A 27,707-nucleotide genomic window follows, 5' to 3' on the forward strand; every position below is an offset into this window, starting at 1 on the left:
GATACATTTATTCCAAATTATTTTTGGTCCATTTGAATGGGATTGTTTTCTTTTTTTTTAACAACTTTATTGGAATATAATTGCTTTACAATGGTGTATTAGTTTCTGCTTTATAACAAAGTGAATCAGTTATACATATATCCCCATGTCTCCTACCTCTTGCCTCTCCCTCCCACCCTCCCTATCCCACCCCTCTAGGTGGACACAAAGCACTAAGCTAATCTCCCTGTGCTATGCAGCTGCTTCCCACTAGCTATCTATTTTACATTTGGTAGTGTATATATGTCCATGCCACTCTCTCACTTCGTCCCAGCTTACCCTTCCCCCTCCCCGTGTCCTCAAGTCCATTCTCTACATCTACATCTTTATTCCTGTCCTGCCCCTAGGTTCTTCAGAACCTTTTTTTTTTTTTTAGATTTCACAAATATGTGATAGCATATGGTATTTGTTTTTCTCTTTCTGACTTACTTCACTCTGTATGATAGTCTCTAGGTCCATCCATCCACCTCACTACAAATAACTCAATTTCATTTCTTTTAATGGTTGAGTAATATTCCATTGTATATACATGCCACATCTTCTTTATCGATTCATCTGTCGATGGACACTTAGGTTGCTTCCATGTCCTGGCTATTACAAATAGAGCTGCAATAAACATTGTAGTACATGACTCTTTTTGAATTATGGTTTTCTGAGGGTATATGCCCAGTAGTGGGATTGCTGGGTCATATGGTAGTTCTATTTTTAGTTTTTTAAGGAACCTCCATACTGTTCTCTCTAGTGGCTGTATCAATATACATTCCCACCAACAGTGCAAGAGAGTTCCCTTTTCTCCACACCCTCTCCATCATTTCTTGTTTGTAGATTTTTTTGATGATGGCCATTCTGACTGGTGTGAGGTGATACTTCATGGTAGTTTTGATTTGCATTTCTCTAATGTTTAGTGATGTTGAGCATCCTTTCATGTGTTTGTTGGCAATCTGTATATCTTTGGAGAAATGTCTATTTAAGTCTTCTGCCCAATTTTGGATGGGTTGTTTGTTTTTTTGATATTGAGCTGCGTGAGCTGCTTGTATATTTTGGATATTAATCCTCTGTCAGTTGCTTCATGTGTAAATATTTTCTCCCATTCTGAGGATTGTCTTTTCATCTTGTTTATGGTTTCCCTTGCTGTGCAAAAGCTTTTAAGTTTCAATAGGTCCCATTTGTTTATTTTTGTTTTTATTTCCATTTCTCTAGGAGGTGGATCAAAAAATATCTTGCTGTGATTTATGTCATAGAGTGTTCTGCCTGTGTTTTCCTCTAAGAGGTTTATAGTGTCTGGCTTTACATTTAGGTCTTTAATCCATTTTGAGTTTATTTTTGTGTATGGTGTTAGAGAGTGTTCTAATTTCATTCTTTTCCATGTAGCTGTCCATTTTTCCCAGCACCACTTATTGAAGAGGCTGTCTTTTCTCCATTGTATATTCTTGCCTCCTTTGTCAAAGATAAGGTGACCATATGTGCGTGGGTTTATCTCTGGCCTTTCTATCCTGTTCCATTGATCTATATTTCTGTTTTTGTGCCAGTACCATACTGTCTTGATTACTGTAGCTTTGTAGTATAGTCTGAAGTCAGAGAGCCTGATTCCTCCAGCTCCGTTTTTCTTTCTCAAGATTGCTTTGGCTCTTTGGGGTCTTTTGTGTTTCCATACAAATTGTGAATTTTTTTGTTCTAGTTCTGTGAAAAATGCCATTGGTAGTTTGGTAGGGATTGCATAGAATCTGTAGATTGCTTTGGGTAGTATAGTCATTTTCACGATGTTGGTTCTTCCAACAAAAGAACATGGTATATCTCTCCATCTGTTTGTATCATCTTTAATTTCTGTCGTCAGTGTCTTATAGTTTTCTGCATAAGGGTCTTTTGTCTCCTTAGGTAGGTTTATTCCCAGGTATTTTATTCTTTGTGTTGCAATGGTAAATGTGAGTGTATCCTTAATTTCTCATCTAGATTTTTCATCTTTAGTGTGTAGGAATGCAAGAGATTTCTGTGCATTAATTTTGTATCCTGCAACCTTACAAAATCCATTGATTAGTTCTAGTAGTTTTCTGGTGGCATCTTTAGGATTTTCTATGTATAGTATCATGTCATTGGCAAACAGTGACAGTTTTACTTCTTCTTTTCCGATTTGTATTCCTTTTATTTCTTTTTCTTCTCTGATTGCTGTGGCTAGGACTTCCAATATTATGTTGAATAATAGTGGACATCCTTGTCTTATTCCTGATCTTAGAGGAAATGCTTTCAGCTTTTCACCATCGAGAATGATGTTTGCTGTGGATTTGTCATATATGGCTTTTATTATGTTGAGGTAGTTTCTCTCTATGCCCACTTTCTGGAGAGTTTTTATCATAAACGGATGTTGAATTTTGTCAAAAGCTTTAATAATGATGTTTTAAACAACTACTTTTTTTTTTTCGCCATTCCATGGGGCTTGTGGGATCAAACCTGGGCCCCCTGCAGTGGACGCGCAGAGTCCTAACCACTGGACTGCCAGGGAATTCCCTAAACAACTACTTTCAGGATGCATTTAGCTCAGTGTATATGAGTGAATAAATGTGATAACATTCAGCAATGCATTGTGGTTACTATAGGACACTTGTAAATATTATTCTATGAATGCATATTTAACAAGCTCTTAACACAGTGTTATTTTAGTGAATGGAAATACTATCATTCTATGATGCATGTAGTGAAATTTTAAGAACACTTCTTATAAAGATGTTTCTTACAAGCTACTTGATATTTTTCAGAACAGTGGTATTTCAGTGAAGGGAACTGATATCTGTTATCTAATACACATAGCGATGTGACTATAATCACATACCAAAGATGTTTCTAAACACCTTCTTGCAGGATGTGTTCAGCACAGTGTTATTTCAGTGAATGGAAGTGATACCCATTCTGCAATGCATGTATTTAAGTGCTTAAGAACATTTGTAATGAAGATGTTCTAATAAGCTACTTAAAAGCTGTGTTTCTATGTTATTTCAATAAATGGGAGTAATGCCCATCTTGTAATGTATGTAAAAGGGTTCAAAACACTTGCAATAAAAATGTTTCTAACAAGCCAATTACAAACTGCACACTTGTCTGTGATCTCTCAAGTAATGGAAGTGATACACTTTCCGAAATGCATGTAGTGAAGTGTTTAAGAACATTTGGATTAAAGATATTTCAAACAAGTTCTTATAAGTTACATTGATCACAGAGTTATTTTAGTGGATAAAAGTGATACCCATTCTGCAATGCCTGTAGTGAAGTGTTATAAGCTACCTTTAGCACAGTGTTTAAGAACACTTGATATGAAGGGTTGCTAAGAAACTACATGCAAGCTGAATTCAGAATTGTGTCATTTCAGTGAAAGGAGGAGAGAGATTCCCAAGTTTAATGCATGAAATGACATGTTTAAGGACACGTTAATAAAGGCGATTCTAGCAAGCTACCTGCATGCTGTGTTCAACAGTGTTATTTCAGTGAATGGAAGTGAACCCATTCTGTAATGTACATATTAAAGTGCTTAAGAATATTCCTATAAAGATTTTTTTAAGTACCTACTTGCAAGTGGGTTTAATACAGTGTCATTTCAGGGAATGTACTGATACTGAATATGTAACGCATGTAGTGAAAAATTTAAGAAAACTTTCATTAAAAATTTATTTTTAGCTAATTTCATGCTGCTTTAAGCATAGTGTCATTTTAGTGAATGGAAGTGATGCACATTCTCCTGTGGATGTAGAGAAGTATTTAAAATCATTTTTTACAAGGAGGATTCTAAGAAGCTTGTTTGCAAGCTGTGTTTACTACACTTTCATTATAGACAGTGGAAGTGATACCCGTTCTTTAATGTATGTGGTGAAGTGTTTAAGAACACTTGCACTAAGATGTTTCTGAAAGCTATTGCAAGCTGCCTTCAGCAATGTTATTTCAATGAATCGAAGTGACACACACTCTAATATATGGAGTAAAGATTTTAAGTGCACTTTTTATAAAATTGATTATAAAAATCCATTTGCAAGCTGTATTCAACACAGTGTTATTTCAGTGAATGGAAGTGATACCCATATTGTAATCCATCTAGGAAAGTGTGTAACAAGGAGCACATGTAATAAAGGTGCTCCTTAAAAGCTACTTGTACCCTTTGCTCAGGAGAGTGTTCTTTCATTGAATGGAAGTGATAGACATTCTGTAATGCATGCAGTGAAGGGTTTCACAGTATTTGCAGTAAAGTACACTCTAGCAATCTACTTGTAAGCTGTGTTCAGCACAATATTCTTTCAGAGAATGGAAATGATGCTCATTCTCTAATGCATATAGTCACTTGTTTAACAAGACTTGCAATAAAGAAGTTCTAACAAGCTCCTTTCAAACTTTGTTCAGCGTAGTGTTCTCTCATTGAATGGAAGTGATACCCATCCTGTAATATTTACATGTAGTGAAAGATTTCAAGCTGGATTCAACACAGTGTTCTTCCATGAATGGAAATTATCACTATTCTGGAATGCATGTAGTGAAGTGTTAAGGAAGATATAACTAAAATGTTTCTACCCAGCTACTTGCAAGTAGTGTTCCACTCAGAGTTCTTTCAGTGATTGCAAATGATACTCATTTTGTGATGCATGTAGTGTATAATAAGACTTTTAGTAAAGATGTTTCTAGCAAGATACTATCAAGATGTATTCAGCCCAATGTCTTTCATTGTTTGGAAGCATTACCCACTGTTTAATGCATGAAGTATCTAAGAAGACTTGTAATACACATGTTTCCAATAAAGTACTTGCAAGCTGCATTCACCAAAGTTTGTTTTCATTCAAGCTAAGTGATACCCATTTTGTAAGGCATAAAATGAAGGTTTTAGAATGATTTGTAATGAGTATGTTTGTAACAAGCCACTTGAAACTTCTTTAAATGTGATGTTCTTTTGAACCCAGTAGCTCAGCACTGAAGCCAAGTCTGGAATGCCCAGGACAGATAGCTGATCAATTTAGCAGCCTAGCACTAGAAGGCAAGTCTGGGGCACTCCAGGTGAATAGCTGGTTGAATTAGCAGCCTGAAAATGAAGGCCAGGTTCAGGATGCCTGTGATGCCCTGGATGGCCAGCTGGTTAACTCTGCAGCCTGGCACTCAAGGCCAAGGCAAAGAAGCTTGAGATGCTTGGGACAAATAGCTGGTTGACCTGGCAACTTGACACCATTCGCCAATTCTGGGACACCTGGGACAGACAGCTGACTTCATCGACAGCTTGGCATTTAAGCCTAAGCCCAGGACACCGCAGATGAAAGCTGGTTGACCCGACAGCCTGATGGCTGAGGCCATATCCAGGACAACCATGAAGCCTAGGATGTACAGATGGTCAACCCAATAATCTGGCATCAAGGAAAACCCAGGATGCCTGGGATATTCAGATGATCAACCCAGCAGCCTGGCACTCAAAGCCAAGTCTAGGACACCTGGGACATCCAGGACAGACAGTTGATTGACCAGGCATCTTGACAACAGTGGACAAATCTGGGATGCCCATGATAGACAGCTGGTCAATCCAGTAGCCTGATGCTGGAGACTAAGTCAGAGATGCCTAAGATTAACAGCTGGACAAACCAGCAGTCCAGTGCAAATTCAGGACACTTTGGAATGGACAGCTGGTAGATCCAGCAGCCAAGTTCAGAAGGCAAAGTCTGGACTCCCGGACAAATACCTGGTCATCCTGGCAGCCCAGCATCAACAGCCAAGTCTGGGATGTCCAGGAATGACAACTGGTCAAGATGGTAGCGTGGTGCCAGAGGCCAAGTCCTAGACACCCCTGAAAGATATCTGGTTGACCTGGAATCCCAGCACCCGAGGGAAAGCCCAAGGTGCCCAGACACCCAAGATGGTGAGCTGGTTGACCAGGAAGCCTGACACCAAGACCAATTCTAGGAGACCCATGATCCACGGATGGATGGCTGGTTGACCTGGCAACCTGGCATTGTGGACAAGTGTGGGATGTCAGAGATGACGTCTTTCACTTAGCTTGACACCCTCTAGGTCCATTGGGTATTACAAATAGCAATATTTCATTCTTTTTTATGGATGAGTAATAGTCCAGCAATCATATATATACATATTTATGTATATATTTTTCCCGTTCATCTATTGATGGGCACTTAGGTTGATTCCATATTTTGGCTATTGTAAATAATGCTGCAATTAACATAAGAGTTCATATATCATTTCAAATTAGTGTTTTCATTTCTTTCTGATAAATACTCAGAAGTGGAAATGCTAGATAGTATGGAAATTCTGTTTTTAAGTTTTTGAGGGATCTCCATAGTGTTTTCCATAGTATCTGCATCCATTTATATTCTCACCAACAGTGTGTGAGGTTTCCCTCTTCTCTACATCCTTGTCAATACTTGTTACTTGTTTTTGTTTTATTTTCTTTTTTACAATAGCCATTCTAACATGTGTGAAGTGATATCTCATTGTGTTTTTTATTTGCATTTCCCTGATAATTAGTGATGTTGAGCATCTCTTCATGTGCCTATTGGCCATCTGTATGTTTTCTTGGGAAAATATCTATTCAGATCCTTTGCCTATTTTTTTCATCAGGTTATCTGTTTGTTTGTTTGTTTTTGAGGTTGAGTCATATGAGTTCTTTGTATACCTTGGATACTAACCCCTTATCAGATATTTCATTTGCAAATATCTTCTCTCATTCAGTAGGAGGCCTGTTCATTTTGTTGATAGTTTTCTTCACTGTTCAAAAGCTTTTTACTTGGATGTAGTTCTATTTGTTTATTTTTGCTTTTGTTTCCCTTGCCTGACGAGACATATCCAAAACAATTGCTAAGACCGATGTCAAAGTGCATAATGCCTATGTTTTCTTGGAGAAGTTTTATGGTTTCTGGTCTTATATTTAAGTTTTTAATCCATTTTGACTTTAGTTTTCCACATGAGGTGAGAAAGTAGACCAGTTTGTTTCTTTTGCATTTAGCTGTCCACAACTTTTATGGATGTGTCTTTAACAGTGCTTTAAATGGACAGCAGGGTGGTCAAAAAATACATTCCTTGAAATAATACTTTTTTCAAAATTGCATTTAACCAGTACTCTTAGAAATATTTTTTACATGTGTCTGTAAACACTGATTTACATTTAATAGAGTGTGGAGAACTTGCAATAACACTGGTCTCAAATTCACATTCAAGTAGCTCTCTTAGGAACAGCTATTATACATTTATCTTTAATACTATTTTACAAGCATATTAGCTTAGTGAACACATACATTTCTTGAAGAAATACTGTTCCAAAGTTCTCATGCATATATAACTCTTAGAAACCTTTCTTACATGTATATTTACAAGTTTTACATAATTTACTTTGTGTTGAACATATCCATTCTTTGAAATAACTTATCAAATTTGAATGCAAGAAGCACTCTTAGAAACATATTGTTTACATGTGTCTTTAATCACTGTTTTACATGATCTGCCATGCATCTATTTCATGAAATAATATAATAAAATTTCAATGCAATTAGCACTGTTAAAAGTCTATACATTTGCCTAGAATCACTGTTTTACATGCATTACATCCTTTTTTTGAAATAACACTTTTCTTAACATTGCATGCAAAAAGCACTCTAGCAATATCTTTTGTACACCTTTAATCAGGGAAGGGCAAATAAAAACCACAATGATAAACCACCACACCTCTCAATTTCTCATGAAGGTAAACTTCTTACTAACAACTTTTTTAATGTGCATAAATAGTGATTTAAATGGAGAACAGTGTTGTTGTTTTTTTAATTTTTATTGGAGTACAGTTGATTTACAATGTTGTGTTAGTTTCTGCTGTATGGCAAAGAGAATCTGTTATACCTATACATATATCCACTCTGTTTTAGCTTCTCTTCCCATATAGGCCATTACAGAGTATTGAGTAGAGTTTCCTGTGCTATACAGTAGGTCATTATTAGTCATCTATTTTCTATATAGTAGTGTGTATATGTCAATCCCAATCTCCCAAATTTATCCCTCTCCCCCTTACCCCCTGGTAGCCATAAGTTTGTTTTCTACATCTGTAACTCTATTTTTGTATTATAGATAAGTTTATTTGTACCCTTTTTTTAGATTCCATATGTAAGCGACACCATATGATGTTTGTCTTTTTCTCTGTCTAACTTACTTCACTCAGTATGACAATCTCTAGGTCCATCCCTGTGAGAACAATGCTCTTAACACAGCTACTCCTTGAAGGAGCACTGATCTCAAATCTGCATGCAAGTAGCACTCTTAGAAACATCTTTTATAATTTCTCTCTCAACACAGTTTGCAAGCATTACAGTGTGGTGAACTCATCTGTCCTTGAAATAACACTGTTTTCAAATATGGACACCAAGTAGCATTCTCGAACCTTTTAAACTCTTTTTTTGCTTTGTTTTTATGTAGTACAGTATGATGAACACATCTATTCCTAAAATAAGACTCATCTCAATTTTCCATGCAAGTAGCACTATTATATACAATTCTTACACTTATTTTAAAACATGATTTACATGGAGAGCATTGTTGTGAATGCATTTATACCTGGATAACACCATTTTCAACTTCCCATGCAAATAGTACTTTTAGGAATATCTTTTATACATGTATTTTTAAACACTGCTTTGCAAGCAATACATTGTGGTGAACATATCTATTCCTTGATAAAACAGTTCTCAACTTCACAAGTAAGGGGCACTCTTAGAAACATCTTTTGTACCTGTGTCTATAAAACCATTTTACATCTATTACACGTGGTAAATACATCTATTGCTTGAAATAACTCTATCAACTAGAGGTGAAATAGCACCCTTAGATACATCTTTTATACATGGCTCTTTAAACACACTATTTTATAATCATTACAAATGGGAACACATTCTTTCACTGAAGTAACATTTTCTCAACTTCTCACACAGGAAATACTGTAAGAAGCATCTTTCATAAATGTGCACTTAAACAATGCACATATAGGCAGCCCAGTGTGGCAAACACATTCATTCACTGAAATAACCTTTCTCACACCTTCTCGACCAAGTGGCCCTTTTAGAAACTTGTTTATAACATTTGTCTCTAATGTTTACCATGCAGACCAATGTGGCAAATATTCATTGAAATAGTGCTCTTCTAAAATGTGCACACTCGTAATGTTACATGAAATTTTTTCAAACGTGTCTTTAATAGTGATTTAAATGCAGACAATTGGATGGACAATGATTCACTGAAATAATTTTTCAAATTCACATGAAAGTAGTACTGTGAAACATTTATATATATGTGTATTTAAACAGCGATTTATATATGGAATGAGCTGATGAACACATTTATTCTTTAAAATAATACAGTCCTCATAGGAGCTCATATGAACTTTGTTAGAAATATTTGTTTAAATATATCTACAGGGCTTCCCTGGTGGTGCAGTGGTTAAGAATCCGTCTGCCAATGCAGGGGACACTGATTCGATCCCTGGTCCAGGAAGATCCCACATACAGTGGAGCAACTAAGCCCGTGTGCCACAATTACTGATCCTGAGCTCTAGAGCTCGCGTGCCACAACTACTGAGCCCGCATGCCACAACTACTGAAGCCCGCGTGCCTAGAGCCCATGCTGCACAATGGGAAGCCCACACACCGCAACGAAGAATAGCCCCCCACTCAACACAACTAGAGAAAAGCCTGCGCGCAGCAACGAAGACCCAGCGCAGCCAAAGATAAAATAAATAAAAATTTTTAAAAATGCTATGTCATGTTTAAATATATATATATATATATATATATATATATATATATATATATATATATATGTATCTACAAAGCTTCTTTCCAACCCAGGTGTGGCTTCTTCAGCGGACCAAGATGCAATGCAGTATTGATTTGACAGAGCCTCTGCTTCAATGATGTCTGTCTCACAGTGGCTCCAGTAATTTTATACTGCAAAATAAAGTCAAACTCTGGAAACAAACAAAAAAACAAAAAACAAAAAACCAAAACCAAAACCAAAACCAAAACAAAAAAGCCCCTTCTTTCCATATAGAACAATGTGGTGAACAATTCCTTCAATGAGAAAACATTGTTCACTATTTTTTGCAGATTATTGAGATTTAATTGCCAAATAACATTGTGTACTTTAAGGTGTACAATGTGGAGATTTGATACATGTATATATTGTGAAATGATTACCACAATAAGTTTAGTTAACATATCTATCACCTCACATAGTTATCTCTGTTTTCCATGATGATAACTTGTAACATCTACCCTCTTAGCATATTTCAAGTATATAGTATTGTTGACTATAGTCACATTGCTTTATATTACACCCTAGAACTTATTCATCTAAAAACTGGAAGTTTGTTCCCTTTGACCATCTTAGCCTCTCCCACCCGTATTCCTTACCTTTCCCTGCCAAATACCACCTACTCTCTGTTTCTATGACTTAGGGTTTCTTAGATTTCATGCATAAGTTAGGTGCTACAATATGCATCTTTCTCTGCCTGACTTATTTCACTTAGTATAATGCCCTCAAGGTCCATCAATGTTGTTGCAAATGGCAGACATTTATATGGTTGAAATATATTCCATTTTATATATATATATATATATATATATATATATATATATATATATACACATAATTTTCTTTATTCATTTATTGATCAGTGGACACAGGTTATTTTCATAATTTGACTACTGTAAATAATGCTTAAAGAACATGGAAGAGCAGACATCTCTTTGAGAGAGTGACTTCATTAGTTAAGAATGGACACCCAGAGAGGAACTGCTAGATCATATGGTAATTCTATTTTTAATTTTTAGGGGAAACTTCGTACTGTTTTCCAGTGGGTGCACCAATTTACTTTCCAACCAGCAGTGTACAAAAGTTCCCTTTTCTCCACATCGTTGCCAACACTTGTTATCTCCTGTCATTTTTATAATAGCCATTCTAACCAGGTGTGAGGTGATATTTCTTTGAGATTTTGATTTTCATTTCAGTGATGATTACTGGCATTGAGCAACTTTTCATGTATCTGTTGGCCATTTATATGTCTTCTTTGTGAAAAAAAATGTCTATCCAGGTCTTTTATGCATTTTTTAACCAGATTATTTATTTATTATCATTATCACTATTATTATTTGATATTGAGCTGTATGAGTTTCTTATATATATATTAGAATTAACCCCTTATTAGATGTGGCTTGCAAATATTTGCACCCATTCTGTCAGTTGCCTTTCATTTTCTTATTTCCTTTGTTGTGTGTAGAAGCTGTGCAGAAGTTTGATGTAGTTCCACTTGTTTATTTTGGCTATTGTCTTTGTGCTTTGGTGTTGTATACATAAAATCATGGCCAAGACCAATGTCAAGAAGCTTTTCCCTATATTTTCTCTGAGGAGTTTTATGGGTTCAGGTCTTACATTTAAGTCTTAATCCATTTGAAGTTAATTTTTGAGTGATTTAAGAAAAGGATCCAGTGTCATTATTTTGCATGTGAATATCCACTTTTTCAAATACTGTGTACTGAAGAGACTATCTTTTCCCCATTATATATTCACAGTTCCCTTCTCAAGTATTAGTAAGCCATATACACATGAGTTTTTTTCTTGTGCTCTCAATTCTGTTTCATTATCTACATGTGCATTTTTATGCCAGTACCATTCTGTTTTGATTAGTATTGCATTTTAATAGAGTTTGAAATCAGAAAGAGTGAAGCCTTCAGCTTTTAAAAAAATATTTCTCTGGATTACTTTGTCTATTTGGGGTCTGTTGTGGTTCCAGATTAGTTTTAGCAACTTTATATTTCTGTGAAAAATGTAATTGACTCTTTGATAGGGGTTGCACTGAATCTATAGATGGCTTTGTATTGTAGGGACAGTATAACAATAACAATTCTTAGGAATGGATAAAGAAGATGTGGCACATATATACAATGGAATATTACTCAGCCATAAAATGAATCGAAATTGAGTTATTTGTAGTGAGGTGGATGGACCTAGAGTCTGACATACACAGTGAAGTAAGTCAGAAAGAGAAAAACAAATACCATATGCTAACACATATATATGGAATCTAAAAAAAAAAAAAAAAGGTTCTGAAGAACCTAGGGGCAGTACAGGAATAAAGACGCAGACGTAGAGCATGGACTTGAGGACATGGGGAGGGGAAAGGGTAAGCTGGGACGAAGTGAGAGAGTGGCATGGACTTATAAATACTACCAAATGTAAAATAGATAGCTAGTGGGAAGCAGCCGCATAGCACAGGAGATCAGCTCGGTGCTTTGTGACCACCTAGAGGGGTGGGATAGGGAGGGTGGGAGGGAGATGCAAGAGGGAGGAGATATGGGGATATATGTATATGTATAGCTGATTCCCTTTGTTATAAAGCAGAAACTAACACACCCTTGTAAAGCAATTATACTCCAATAAAGATGTTTAAAAAAAAACAAACCAATTCTTCCAGTACATGAATGTATCTTTCTGTTTATTTATGATTTCTTCAGTTTCTTTCATCAAAGTCTTATAGTTCTCAGTGTACAGATTTTTGCCTCCTTGGTTAAATTTATTCCTAAGTATATTATTATTTTTGATGCTATTGTAATGCGATTATTTTCTTTATTTCTTTTTCAGATAGTTTTTTCCTAGTGTAATGAAATGCAGCTACATTGTTTTGTATATTCTGTATCTTGTTACTTCATTAAATTTGTTTATTAGTTCTAAATGTTTTTTGCGTAGGAGTATTGGATAGTCTACATATATAATAATATGTCATCTGCAAAAGCCAATTTTACTTCTTCCCTTCCGGTTTGGATGCCTATTCCTTCTTTTTCTCTTCTAATTGCTCGGGCCAGAACTACCAATACATTGTTGAGAGGATAGGTGAAAGTGGCATCCTTCTCTTTTCCAGAGGAAAAGATTTCAAACTTTTTCTGTGGAGTAAGATGTTAGCAGTGGGTTTGTCATATATGACCTTTATTATTTTGTGGGATGTTCCTTCTATGTCCACTTGTTGAGAGTTTTTATCATGAAAGAATTTTTAATTTTGTCCAATTCTTTTTCTGAATTTATTGAGATGATCATATGATTTTTAACTTTTGATTAAAGTGGTGTATCACATTTATTAATTTGTATATTTTGTATCATCCTTGCATCCAGGGATAAATCCCACTTTATCAGGATGTGTGTTCCTTTTATTGTGTGACTGATTTGGATTACTACTATTTTGTTGATGATTTGCATCTATATTCATCAGGAATATTGGTTTGTGGCTTTTGTTTCTAGCCATGTCCTTATCAGGTTTTGGAAGCAGGGTAATTCTGACCTCAAAAAAATGAGTTTGGGAATGTTTTCTCCTCTACCATATTTTATAAGAATTTGGAAAGACTGGCACTACTTCCTCTTTAAATGCTTGGTAGAATTCATCTGGAAACCTATCTGCTCCTGGGCTTTTCTTGTTGGGAGGTTTTTGAATAGTGATTCAATCTCATTACTCATTATAGGTCTGGTCAAATTTTCTCTTTCATCCTAATTCAGTCTTGGTAGCTTGTATGTTTCTTGGAATTTATCCATTTCTTCTAAGTAATCCTATTTATTAGCATATAAATGCCTATAGTAGTCTCCTATAATCCTTTGTATTTCTGTGGTATCAGTTACAAAGTCTGCTCTTATTCCTGATGTTAGGTTAGCTGAAGTTTTGTTGATTTTTCTTATTTTTTTTAAACTAGCTCTTCATTGTTTATCTGATTTCCACTTATTTTTGCTCTGATCTTCGTAATTTTCTTCTGCTAAACTTGGGTTTGCTTGTTTTCTTTTTTCTAATTCCTTGAGGTAAAAAGTTACATTGTTTATTTGAGATCTCTTTTTATCCTTAATGTAGGCGCTTTTCACTATAAACTTCTCTGTTAGGAGCACTTTTGCTGAATTCCATTAGTTTTGCCATGTTGTATTTCTATTTTTATGTATGTCAGAGTGTTTTTTACATCTCTTTTTATTATTTTTTTTGATCCATTGGTTATTCAGGAGTATGTGTTTTAAAAATTTATACATATTTGCACATTTCCAGGTTTCCTCCTGTTATTGATCTCTAGTTTCATATCATTGTAGTAAAAAAAAAAATAGTACTTAACATGATTTAAATATTTTAATTTTGCTAAGACTTGCTTTGTAACCTATCACATGCTTTTTCCTGGAGAACATTTCATGTATCCTTGAGAAAATGTCTATTCTGTTGGTGTTTGACTGAATGCTCTGTGTATATCTGTTAGGTCCATTTAGTCTAAGTATAGCATAAGTGTGCTCTTTCTTTATTGATTTTCTGTATGGATCATATATCTGTTGATCATATATGATCATATATGATCATATTGATGTTCTGTATGGATCATATATCTGTGGATCATATATGATCATATATCATATATATATATATCCATATATCTATCATATGGATCATATATCATTATCGAAAATGCGGTAATGAAATTCATACTATTACTGTATTGCTGTCCAATTTCTCCCTTCAGATCTGTTAGTATTGACTTAATATATTTAGGTGTGCCAATGTCAGTTGCATAAAATTTACAAGTGTTAAATCCCCTTGCTGAATTGACCCTTCAATATTATATAATGACTTTCTGTGTCTCATGTTAAATTTTAGGCATAAAGTCTATTTTTTCTGTTATAAGTAGAGCTACCCTTGCTCATTTTTGTTTTTGTGGTTTTGTTTTTGTTTTTTTTTTTAGGTTTCAGGTCGGGGGGGTTCTTTATTAAGTGATGCTTTAGTCTCAGTCTCTGCCAGGGCCTGGAAATGGGGGTGATCACACTGCCCCCAGGTGGTCCCAGACTTACCGTCTTAGAGGAAGGAGGCGGGATGCCTGCTGTCCTCTGAGAACAGCCTGGGAAGCTCGGCTAGCACTGGGGCTGGGGGGAACAGCAGAGCTGAGATCCCCGCCTTCAACCCCCAGTCCGAGATATATGTGCAGCCTGAGGGGGAGGGGCTGAGGCAATCCTGGCCAAAGCCTCCCACACACAGCCCTGCTCTTGCTGTTCCACTCATGATCTCTGCTCCCACATTCACCTCGACACTCCAAAAGCTAGCCCCGTGCTCAGCTCCTCCAGGCCTTTAGTCCTGGGGAAGGGCAAAAGTAGGGAAGCCTATCAGGGCAGAGGGCTCCTGGCCAGGCAGCTTCAAGGGACGTCTCCTTTCTGCTGCCCATCCGAACACAGGCCCCTCCCTAGAGAGTAAGGGGGGTGGTGGCTTCAAACGTCGCCCCCCTCCTCTTACTGGCATCCCACTCTGTCCCAGCACAGCAGCCCAGAGCACAAAGCGCAGTGACCATGGGGCTGGTGGGCACAGAGCCCTCACTGGCATACAGGCCTGACTGCCTGAAGCCGTCATGGGCCTGCTCCCTGCACCAGAAGCCAGATGAAGGGAGACAGAAAAGAGAAGTGGGGCAGTGGGTGTGCAGCCCCTGCAGCAGGATGGATCTAAGCCCTGCCCTGCTATTGGTGCAGGCAGCTCCAGGCCCCTCTTTCTTAAGAGTCCCCAAGGCTCCAGAGCTGCCCAGCTCTTGCAAAGGGAGATGAGAGGGGGATGGGTGGGCCTCGAGGAGAGGAAGGGTCTGCAGAGAACCACCCAGACATCTGGTGTTACCCAACTCTACCCACAAGGCCGGAGGGCCCAAACTCCTGGCACCAACCACCCTATGCCTTGGTTGAGGAAGAAGGGCCCCTTCTGCTGTCCCTTCCCCTCAGCGGTCCGGGAACGACTCCAATGAAACGCAGACACCCGTGCCTGCCACCTGCCCCTGGGGAAAGCAGGGGGGCTGAGACAGGAAGGCTGGCTAGGGGCCCACAGGCCTCTCCTGCTCCAAGCACTTTCCTTGCTTTCCTGACATTGTCTTGGAAACAGGGGGACCCCACCCTCCCAGCTGGCTCCTGGGCCCTTCCTGCAGCCTGTGTGCAGCTGGGCTTCCTTCCTGTGTACATGCGTGAGTCTGCGTGTGGTGGGGTGACTACAGGTGGTGGTCCTGGCTGCCAGGGAGGGCAGGAGAGATGTGCAGTCAACCCGCTGCAGGGCCTGGGGGTTGGTCTCAACCAATCTCCTTCCACTGCTTGTAGAAGTCCAGAACATTCTCGATGTCCACACTGGCATGTGCAGCGGCCCGCAAGGCTGCCTGCATAGGGCCTGAGAGCATGCTGGGGTTGTCCAGTGGAAGGCCTGTGCTGATGGTCACCATGCCACTCAGGTCCTGCTCACCTGCCTTCTGGGCCAGAGTCAGCTGTTTGCAGCTGTCCAGGATCTTATAGAGCGTCTAGGCATCTGCATCCTGCCTCTTCAGCTTATGCCACTTGAAGCTCTTCCCCACCTCTTTCTGGCAGCCAATGTTCCTGTTCCCTTTTTTAAACTCTGCCTCCAGGTACTGGATTCCATCCTGGGCCCCTGGGTGCTCCTTCTTCAGCAAATCCAGGCCATCGATCACTGTCATTGGGATGATGACAATGAAGAGGCCACTGGTGGCCGGCTGGCGGATGATAGGGAGGTGGTGGCAGAGGGCTTGGGTGTCGGGGACGAGGTAGGGAGACATTGCTGACGGGGCCTTGGGCTGCTGCAGGCTCCCTTCCAGCTGAGAGACCTCAAGCTGAAGTCATCGCTGGGCCATGTCTCTCATTAGGCCATTCCGCCGAGCTTCCTCCTGTGCCATGCGGAACTGGGCCCGGGCCTGCTGCTGCAGCCTCTCTTGCTCAGACTGGGAGATGCTGACCTCTGGGTTGAACTGTAGGCTGCTGCCGTGCAGGCGGGCAATGAAGTGGCCAACGCTGTGGATGCAGCAGATGTGCACGACTGTCTCCTCTAAGCTGCTGAGCAAGAGCTGATCCGTGTCACAGTTAAAGCATCTGTGGGCAGCCTGCAGGGGAGGCAGACTGTGAAGTGCCATGTCCTCTGGGAGCAGCAGGCTAGACGGGCGGTCAGGCAGTTCACAACCTTCAAGGAGATCCTGGACCTTGGGACACAGGACCAGGCCAGACTCTTGGAGTTCGCCAGCAGCTGGCAACAGATTCAGCAACACAGACAGGCAGTTCCACAGACTTAGAGAGCTCTGCGCACATACAAGGATGATGCTGCGGTTGGCTCACGGCCAGCCCAGGAAGACTTTCACAGCAGGAAGCTGGCCTTCGGCCATGAGGACTTGCAGCTTCTCCTGGATGCTGTGCTCGTTCCAACAGCCCCGCCCACTGTTGGACTCACTTCCCTCCGACTCAGAGCCCTCTTCAGAGGCTGGCTCTGAGGGCTTGTCTGCATCCCCATTGACACGGGGCCTGGGGCTGGCCAAGGTGGGAGCTTTGGTGGTGGGCTGGAGGAGCAGGTTGTTGAAGGTGGGGGCCAGTTGGAAGCAGCCTTTAGTCTGGAACATCTGGGTGGACATCGCTTGTAGATTGCTGGCAATGCTGGCCTCGCTGGGGTCCAGTGGGCCACTGAAGGATTCAGGAGCCTCTGACCCGGCCCGAGGTGGCTCCAGGGCTAGGGCCCGTGTCCCTTCCTCATCCTCCTTATCTTCCAGGTCTGATCTGGACTCTTGGCTCTTCATTTCTGAATCTGTCTTGGCATCAAAGGACGTTCCCCCACCTTCAAGACTCTTGTCAGAGCCACTGTCCGAGGCCTCGCTGTCCTGGGCTGAGTCATGGCTCAAGTCCTACTCAAAGCCTTCACTCATGTCACTGTCATCACCAGCTGTGGGTGGGCGGCAGAGGCAGGAGAGGCGGGAGAACTTCTGGTTCTTTCTGACTTCGCCCTCTTGAGGTGCTGCAGGAGGAGGCTCAAGACCCAGACCCTCCCTCCTCCTTCTCCAAGGGTCCCTTGGACTCTGGTTCATCTGTGCCATCGCTCTGGAATGCCGGGACAGGAGTCTCGCCCTCTTGCAGCTCAGCTTGCAGCCCTATGTTGACATGATTGACGAGGCGGGAGAAGAGGGCCAGGGTGAAGGCAATAGCTGCGCTGTACTGCTCGGCTCCTGCTCTCTTCAAGCTGTGCACACCCATAAAGCAGATGATGACCGTTTGAAAGATGAGAAGGTCTGGGAGGAAAGCATATCCCCTCTCATACTCCTCCTCATCCGCACTGGCCAGGCTGAGGTTGGGTGGGGAGGGCAGGTAGGAGAGACAGAGCTTGAAGTCCTTCAGGACTGACTGGCAAAGTGACATCAGCTTTGAGTCCAGGGAGCTGCTTTTGGGCTGCAGGAGGCTTTGCAGATACATAAAGTTCACCAGCAACCTCTTAATGTCTTTACATCGCTTCTTGTTGGGAGAGAGTTTCCTAGTCTCGCACTTCTGCAGCTGTGGTACATTTTGGCTGCCTTGTCACGCAGCCGCTTGAGATTCCCATAGGGCCCCTCAAAGGACACTTCTGACTAGATGCAGCACAGGTAGCAATACATGGCTTCCACGTTACAGTATTTGCTGCCTGCAAGGGTGCCCAGCTGGTTGAAGGCATTCCGATCTGGTGAGCCACTGACAGGGCTTGGTAGTAAAATCTCTCAGCTAGCAGCTCAGAGTTTACGCCAGCTAATTCATTCTGATATCATGACAAATCCCCCAGGTACATTAGCCATTGGTGGCATGCTGTCTGTGCCCAATCCATCTCCTTCCCTGAGGCAGACACTGGCTTCCTGCATCCTATGAGGGGGTCGGTGACATGGGTCCAGTCGATGCAGCATTGCAGTTCTAGCTGGTAGTGGGACTGGATATAGGGAAGGAGATGCTGGTAGAAGCCAATCCCAGCGACCAGGTGTGTCCTGTAGGCACATTCTAAGGTGCTCCGGCTGTGGATATGCTTTCTGTTAGTCGTGATAAGCTGGATAACTTCGCAGCATACCTTTCTCCACAGCAGCTGTTCAGCCTTCCTCCCGTAGTCCACCGGGTGCTTGACGCAGAGATCACAGCTTGTTCCTCAGGCTAATGGTCTCTGGTTTGAACCCTTCTTTTTTTTTTTTTTTTTTTTTTTTTTTTTTTTTTTTTGAACCCTTCTTGATAAGCGGTTTTGTTGCAAAGGATGAGGTCAAGTCGATGCACAGCCTTCACCACAGCCCGGATAAAGCCGCTTAGTGTTGGGGACCTTTGCTTCGCGGGCTCGCTGCTCTCCCCTTTGGTGGGGGGGGGGGGTGCTTGGCTCATGGTGCCTGGGCCCGAGGATGGCTCCCGGTCACAGGCCCCCGCTATACCCACCACTATCGCCAGCACTGCCGTCTTTCTGGCCGCGGCAGCAGCCGGCCCTGCTCTGCCGCCATCGCAGGGAGATGGCTGCCCGCGACTGCCTACCCTTGCTCATTTTTGGTTTTTATTTTCATGGAATATATTTTTTCCATCTCCTCACTTTTATTTGTCATGAAAGGTGGAAAAAAAATCTCTTTAGGTGGAATACAGTTAGTCTTTTTAAAAATTCGTTCAATCACTCTGTCCTTTAATTGGAAATGTTTATCTATTTACATTTAGAGTATTTATTTATATGTAAGAGCTTACTAATGACATCTTGTTAATTTTTTCTGGCTGTTTTGTAGTCTTCCTGTTCCTTTCTTTGTCTCTTGATGTCTTTCTTTGTGAACTGATGATTTCCTGTAGAGGAATGTTTGGTTTTCTTTACTTTTTCTCTTGTGTATCTACTGTAGGTCTTTGCTTTGTGGTTACTGTGAAGCTGATAAGCCATGAACATCTTATACATATAACAGTCTATTTTAGGCTGCGACAACCTAACTATTCACATACAAATTCTACCCTTTTACTCGCTTCCCGCAACAGTTTATGATTTGACGTCACAGTTTATGTATTTTTATATTGTTTATCTATAGCAAATTAGCGTGTAAGTGTAGTTATTTTTAATGCTTCTGTCCTTTAACCTTTGTATGATTAATTAACACACCATCATATTTATGCATTGTTGTATTCCTATTTCACTATATACTTGCCTTACCAATGTGTTTTGTATCTTTTTGTTTTAATGTTCTTAGTGTTTTTTCATTTAACCTTGAAGAACTCCCTTTGGCAATGTAAGCAGTGTAGGTCTAGCAGTTGTGTATTCCATTAGATTTTCCTTGTCTGAGAGTCTTTATCACTCCATTTCTGAAAGACAGCTTTTCAGGTAAACTATTTTTGGTTAATTTTTTTTTTTTTTCTTTCAGCATGTTGAATTTATCATCCCACTCTCTCATACCCTGCAAAGTTTATTTTGAGGTATCTGCTGATAGTCTTATGGGGGGGGGGTTTCCACTGCATGTGATGCTTCTTTTTTCCTTGTTGCTTTTAAAACTTTCTCTTTGCCTTTGATTTTAGGCAGTTTTATCACAATGCTTGTTGGAGAAGATCTCTCTGGGTTGGATCTGTTTGGAGACTTATGAGCTTTGTAAACTTGGATGTCCAAATATCTCTGCAGAGATGGAAAGTTCTCAGCCATTATTTCCTTAAATATACTTTCTACCCCTTTCTTTGTCTCATCCTCTGGGACCAGAGTTATGCATAGATTATCACTTGTAATGGTTTCCTGTAGTTCACAAAGGCTTTCTTCGCTTTTTTTTTTGGTTCTTTTTGTAAGCTAACATATGATGTATCATACAAAATGTTCAATATGCACTTGAAGAAAAGTGTGTGTTCTGTGCTTTCTGGGTGGAGTGTTCTATGTATGTCTTTTAGGTCTAATTGTTTTATATTGTTGTTCAGATTTTCTATTTCCTTATTGATCCTCTGGCTGGTTGTTCTATTATTGAATATGGGGTATTGAAATCTTGCTCTCTAGCTGTGGACGTGTCTATATCTCCCTTCAATTTTGTCGACATTTGCCTTGTATACTTTGGCGCTCTGAGGTTTGTTGTGTACATATCTATAGTTATTATATATTCTCAGTGAAATATTTCTTTTACCAATACATAATGTTCTTATTTTTCTCTTTTACCAGTTTTAGATTTAACATCTATTTTGTCTGATATTAATATATAGCCATGCAGCTCTTTTGGTTACTATTTGCATAGGATATCTTTTCCATCCTTTCACTTTTAACTTATGTGTATCCTTAGATCTAAAGTGAGTCTGCTGTATATAGTATATCCTTTTTGTAAAAATCAGCTGTGCAAAACTATGCCTTGTGCTTCAGAATTTTAATCCACTTATATTTAATTACTGTTAAGAAATAATTCTTTTGTTATTTTTCCATAAATAAAGTAATTATTTGTTTTCTGTAATTCTTATGGCTTTTTGTGGTAACTCATTTTGTCTATGACTACCTTCCCTTGTGTTTAGTAAATTGTTTGTAGTCACATGTGTCAGCTGCCTTCTAACTCCTTTTACAGATATTTTCTTTGTGGTTACCATAAGGGTTACATCTAACATCCTAAAGTTATAGTACTCTATTTTGAACTGAAACAATATAAATGTAATTGCACACAAAACTACCCCTTTATAATTCCATCTCCCTGCACTTTATGTTACTGATGTCTCAAGGTACATCTTTATAGTTTCTTTGCTCATTAGCACAGTTTTATAATGACATTCATGCATTTTTCTTTTAAATCCTGTAGAAAATAAAAAGTAAAGTTATAAACAAAATTATAATTTTTAAAAATTTTCTCATGGGTATACCGTTACTGGAGATCGTTATATGTTCATATGGTTTCAAATTACTCCCTAGTGTCCTTTCATTATAATCTGGAGGAGTCCCTTCAGCATTTTTTAGGGTAGTCTAGTGATCATGAATTCCCTCAGCTTTTGTTTAACAGGGAATATGTTAATATCTTACACATTTATAAAGTCATTTTTTTCTGGATATAAAACTCTCAATTGGATATAATATTCTCAGTTGATAAGATTTTTTTCCCCTTTCAATACTTTCTATATAGCATCCAATGCCTTCTGGCCTCCAAGATTTCTGCTGAGAAATTCGTTGATAATCTTAATGAGGATGGATACCTTGTTCGTGACAAGTCACTTTTTTCCTACTACTTTCAAGATTCTCTCTTTGTCTTTGTCTTTCAACAGTTTAATTTTAATGTATCTCAGTGTAGGCCTCTTTGGGTTTATCCTCTTTGTAGATGATTGAGTTTCTTGAATTTGTACATACCTCCTTTTCTCTAATTTGGGAGATTTTTGGCCCTCGTCCTTCAAGTAATCTCTCTGCTCTTTTCTCTCTTCTTCATCTGGGACTCACATAATGCATACATAGGTACATTTGATGTTTTAAATAACTTGATGTTTTAAATAACTGATTTTTAACGAGTCTCACTCTAGCTTCTCCTTGGAGCTATGTAATTTATTATATGGGTCCACCAATAATCTAGTTCTCCAGAGAATGCAAATCTAAGATCTGCAGGTCTTAAAAAATTAACCTTAGTAAAGCAGTTTGACCACTGAATTCAGCTCTCTTCAGAAAGGATTAATTTCCTCCACGCACCTCCTCGGTAATGATAGGATAAAAAGAATATGGGGTTATATGGACCTATTTTGAAATTTAGGTTCTGCCCTGATAATTCTAGTTTAGGTTACCCCCTTCTTTCCCTTGAAAGCTCCCTGAGGGTGCAACACTGTTATAGTCTTGAGTGGTTGTACAGATATATGGAGGGTTAGGTGACTAAATCCTATGTCAGGTTCTTTCCCTGAAGTTTGTCAGAATACTCAGATAAAATGATTATTTTAATTGTTATTTTTTACAGAGGGATGTCTAATCTGTGATTTGGTTTCACCCTACTTTCTAGCTAATAATTCTCAGGAAAAAGGGCCCCTGAGAGTAGCTGTGATTAAATTCAAAAAGCTAATACAAATGAAACATAAATTCTTTAAAAAATAAAATCAAGAGGTATTTTTAAAAAACTTTATTTGTTCATCATTTTGAAAGATTTTGCTGTTCTCCCCAACTGCCAAGTTGACATTTTTTTTTTTTTAGTCCCTTTCTTTCTTTCTTTTCTTTCTTTTTTTTCTTGCTTTGTTTCTGACAAGAAATTTGTCATCTTTATCTTAGCTTCCTTGTACAAATTATTTTTTTCTCCAGCTGCTTTTATTTTTTAAAGCTTTTTTTAAAAATTAATTTATTTTATTTTATTTATTTTTGGCTGCATTGGGTCTTTGTTGCTGTGCACGGGCTTTCTCTAGTTGTGGTGAGCAGGGGCTACTCTTCATTGCGGTGCACAGGCTTCTCATTGTGGTGCCTTCTTTTGCTGCAGAGCACAGGCTCTAGGCACGTGGGCTTCAGTAGCTGCAGCACTGTGGGCTCAGTAGTTGTGGCTCGCGGGCTCTAGATCGCAGGCTCAGTAGTTGTGGCACACAGGCTTAGTTGCTCCGCGGCATGTGGGATCTTCCCGGACCAGGGATCAAGCCCGTGTCCCCTGCACTGGCAGGAGGATTCTTAACCACTGTGCCACCAGGGAAGCCTCCAGCTGCTTTTAATATTTTATATTTATCACTGGTTTTGAGCAATTTGATTATGATATACTTTGGTGTAGCTTTATGTTTCTTATGCTTGACATAAACTTCATGGATGTATGGATTTACAGTCTGTAAAGTTTTCAAGCATTATTTCTCTAAATTTTCTCTCCCATATCCCTCACACTCCTACAGGAACTCCAATTGCATATTTACCTGGTCACTTGAAGTTTTTCTACCATTTGCTGTTCATTGTTAATTTTTTTCTCTGTTTTTTTTTTCCTTATGTCTTTTCCCTAGAAATTCATAATGTGCTGTTGATCCCATCAATTGTATTTCTTATATCAAGCATTGTAGCTTTCATCTACATCTAGAAGTTCAATTTGAATCTTTTATCTCCCATGCCTCTACTTAACTTTTTGAATGTACAGAATACAGTGACAATAACTGTTTTAAAACCCTTCTCCTAATTCTAACACCAGTATATGATTAGCAACAATTTTAATTGGTTTATTTTGCTCCGCATGGATCCCATTTTCTTGAATCTTTACAAATCTGGTCATTTTCAATTGGATTACAGACTCGTTGGGTGGTGGATATTTTGTAGCCAAATAAATATTCTTGAGCTTGGTTCTGAGATGTATTTATGTTATTTGTAAACGGTTTGATCTTTTTGTGTTTTGCCATTAAGATTTGTTAAGTGAGATGAGAGCAAGGCTCTTCTTTGGACTATCTTGTCCTGAACAAAGGGCCAGTCATGACCAAGCACCTCAACCTAAGGGAGCAGCACCAATTTGGTCAGGACTTTCTGCCAGGTTAGTGCCATACTCTCTTGCTCTCTTGCTGTGATTCCAACTAATAGACTAATCCTGAACAGAAAACCAAGAGCAGAGTAAAGGGATTTTTATTTCTTTTTCCCTACTGTCAACACAGCATCTAGAATAATAGGTGTCACACAGCAGGTTCTATGAATACACAGAAAAGATATTTCATATATAATATGTATAATATATGAGATGAGATGTATATATACTTTATCTCCATTAGTAATCTTTACTTAAATTCGATTATGACTTATTTAATAAAGCTCCACCAGCCTTTTTGTGCTTATTATTTTTAATTCATTAGAGAGGTGTATTAGTTTGCTAGGTCTGCCATAATAAAATGGTGCAGACTGAGGGCTCAAGCAACAGAAATATATTTTCTTACAGTTCGAGAGTCTAGAAGTTCATAATCAAGGTGTCCTTAATTTTGGTGTCTTCTGTGGAATCTCTCCTTGGCTTGCAGGTGGTTGTCTCCTTTTTTAAATTGAAATATATTTGACATATAACATTATGTAAATTTAAGTTGTAAAACATGTTGATTTGATAGGTTTATGTATTGTAGTATGATTGCTGTTGTAGTGACAATTAGCACCTTGATCATGTCACATGATTATCTTTTTTTTTTTTTGGTGATTGGAATAATTAAGACCTAGTCTTACCAAGTTTGACGATTATAATACAATATTGTTGTTTATATTCACTATATTGTGCTTTAGATCTCTGGGGCTTTTTTTAGTGTTGCCTTCTTATTGTGTCTTCATATGGTCTTTCTTCTGTAGGTATGCATTCCTTGTGTCTCCTTGTGTATCCAAAGCTTCTTATAAGAACACCAGTTGGATTGGATTAGAGCTTACCTTAACAGCCTCATTTTAACTTAATTACTTCTCTGAAGGCCCTAAATCTGAATATAGTTACATAGTAGGGTACTCAGGCTTAGGACTTCAACATATTAATTTGGGAGGTGGGCACAATTCAGCCCATAACAGAGGACAAATTTATGATAAAATTGAAAATGAGTAACTTGTCATTATGTGCATGAAAATCCAAGACCATTAATACTAAAATTAGTTAAAAAATAAATTAGAGAATGAAGGAGAAAATATTGTTAATATATCAAAACAAGCATCTCTCCTATGTGCAAATAAATATTTGTTATACCATATGTGAGAGTGTTTTATTTACTGTAATAAGATTCAAATTCAAAGAACTTAATAAATGTTTACCTATATGTAAGTCTATATGAAGAAAAGTATTAACCTGCATAAGAGATTTAAAGAAGAGAGAGGATATATATTGGCCAGGATTATATTAGTGGCAGACAGGATAATGTCACTATTTCACTTTTGTAAAGATATCTTTTCTTGCAGGTGTGCAGGGTGCAGCCCAGCAATGTAGTTCTAAATAGTTTGACCTGATGATATGATTACACTTTAATTAAGGGTCAAAATAAGCTGTAAATAAGTAGAAAAAAGAAAAGCTTGTATTTGAAAAATGTATTTGTGTGGTGTACTGCACTGAATAAAATTGAGGCTAATTAACATTGGTTATGTTTGGGAAGGAGATGGAGAGCGGGAACTTCCTCCAATTATCCCATCAAGCACTACTCTTTTGATGAAACTGATCTTGTGTTTTTGTATCATTTAAAACAAAATGTTGAAATATATTTATATACATTAAAGAACACAGGAAACACTCCATACAATGTTGAAAGAATAATGATTTTTCAACAGCCTTGCTCAGATCAGAATTGGTGGTGTATGAAAAAAATACTTGCAAAGTATATTGAGTATTTTCCTAGGCCTATGTCATGAGGAGGGCCATCTAGTTTGCATAAAACAAACATGGTTGGGCTATCAGTGCATTATACTGTCATATTTAGATTTAGCGTTAGAAGGTCAGGAATTTTTACATAGAAAATCATTGCCGAATGCAAGTTCATGTACCTGATGCACAGTAAGGCCAAACAGACCAAAACATTGATGTTTGGAGCAGGTAAAGATTTACTGCAGTGGTCAAGCAAGGAGAATGAACGGGTGGCTCATGCTCAAAAGACCTGAACTCCTAGATGATTTGGGGGGAAGAGTTTTATAGGCATATTTGGGGGCGGAGCCTGCAAGGTATCTACTTTGGTTGGTGATGAGGTGACTGGGTGCTCTTCAGGAATATTGTGCTCAACCTGAAGTTAACCATCCTCCTGCAGAGAGGGGGCTTTAGATCCTGCAACAAAACTCAAACATATTTTATGTATAATCCCCTGGGGAGGAACCAGGTCCCTGTTTTACAGCTGCACTATTGTTTCTTGACTGCTCCTCTTTGCTTCTGCGTTCCCTCCCTTCCCTGGTTAGTAACTGTTTGAATCTGTCCTTTGGAACTCAGCGATGGTCTAAGAGCTGAAACCTTTTTCCTACAAAGATGCAAGGGACTGGGAAAGGCTTTTGTATCCAGAAGAGCCCTGTAGCGTCCTGCTTGGTTTCAAAATTGCAGTAAATGAAAAAGAAGGCTGTCCCATTATGACTAAACCAGTGAACTCACTTTTGAGAAAATACGCTATTTGTCTTTCACAAAGGACGCCCCCTTGATGCCAAGTAGGTTAATTAATGCAGAGACGGAAAATTCTATTCCATTAGGAGGATATTTTCTCGGGACTATCAGGATCTAGCAATCTGGAGAATCTGATATCAGTCATGACCTTTACGTGCTTGCCTTGGTACACCCACATAGGCCAGGTATGGAGATAGTCCAAGAACCACAGTGCGGAGAAACACCCGATCCGGGGTCTCGGGGAACCCAGGACCACGGAACAAGCATTTCCCCCGTATTTCTACTCTGCCGCAATAAATTGATTGCTCTGTTCAAGACACCCCAGGGCGCGGGGAGCGACGGGAAATGTAGTCTTTCTCCCTCCACAGCCCTCCTGGTCTCTGGGGCTTCCTCTGCGCCTGTGCAACATAGGCCCCACCTCATCCCTTCCGCCCTCACAGGCATCGTGGTGTGTAGAATCTGGAGCTTCGGTCCTCGCAGGTGCGGGATCTGCACGGCGGGGACGGGGACTTCGCGTGGCCTGAAGCTTTGCTGAGAGCCGCGTTCTTGTGGCGGGGGCGGAAGCGGGACGTCTCGGGCCGTCCTCTGGCCCAGGCGGGACTGCAGTGCCCGGGTCTGGCCTGGATCTCGGCCCTGGGAAGGTGGGTGGGGCGATCCCGGTTCGGGCCTTGTGGTCTCCGGGGCAGGTGGAGCTGAGACCCGTTAGGAGCGGGGACGGTGCGTGTGGGGACGGAATGCCCGGTCTCGCCTGCGTCTGAAGGGGGGACGCCGGGGCGGACAGTGGGAGGGAAAGCGCGGTGGTCCCGCTGGCCGTGAGCGGGCCAGAAAGCGCGGGCGGAGGGTGTGCTGGGCAGCCCTGCTCTGGAGCGGGAGAGACCCGGTCAGTTACAGCCGTGTCAC

General features: G+C 39.6%; 1 protein-coding gene and 1 pseudogene across 5 annotated transcripts in view; one reads left to right on the forward strand and one right to left on the reverse strand.

Moving 5' to 3' along the window:
- Nucleotides 1-9,461: 9,461 nt before the first annotated feature.
- LOC309664315 (nonsense-mediated mRNA decay factor SMG5 pseudogene) lies at nt 9,462-24,127 on the reverse strand (annotated as a pseudogene). The gene is made up of 2 exons: nt 19,065-24,127; nt 9,462-19,021 (listed from the first exon to the last, which is right to left on the reverse strand). The product of its transcript is annotated as a nonsense-mediated mRNA decay factor SMG5 pseudogene (transcript).
- Nucleotides 24,128-27,075: 2,948 nt separating this feature from the next.
- The window catches only part of LOC309664418 (uncharacterized protein), a 29,400-nt gene continuing 28,768 nt past the window's right edge, over nt 27,076-27,707 (forward strand). The window contains exon 1 of one of the 4 annotated variants that reach the window (XM_082469792.1): nt 27,076-27,448. The gene's annotated coding sequence lies outside the window, so the exon portion shown is untranslated. The remainder of the gene's footprint in view (nt 27,449-27,707) is intronic. The other 3 variants (XM_082469793.1, XM_082469790.1, XM_082469791.1) reach the window with 3 other exon arrangements.

This window comes from Balaenoptera physalus, assembly GCF_965194825.1.
Source record: "Balaenoptera physalus genome assembly, chromosome: 7".
Taxonomy (NCBI): Eukaryota; Metazoa; Chordata; class Mammalia; order Artiodactyla; family Balaenopteridae; genus Balaenoptera; species Balaenoptera physalus.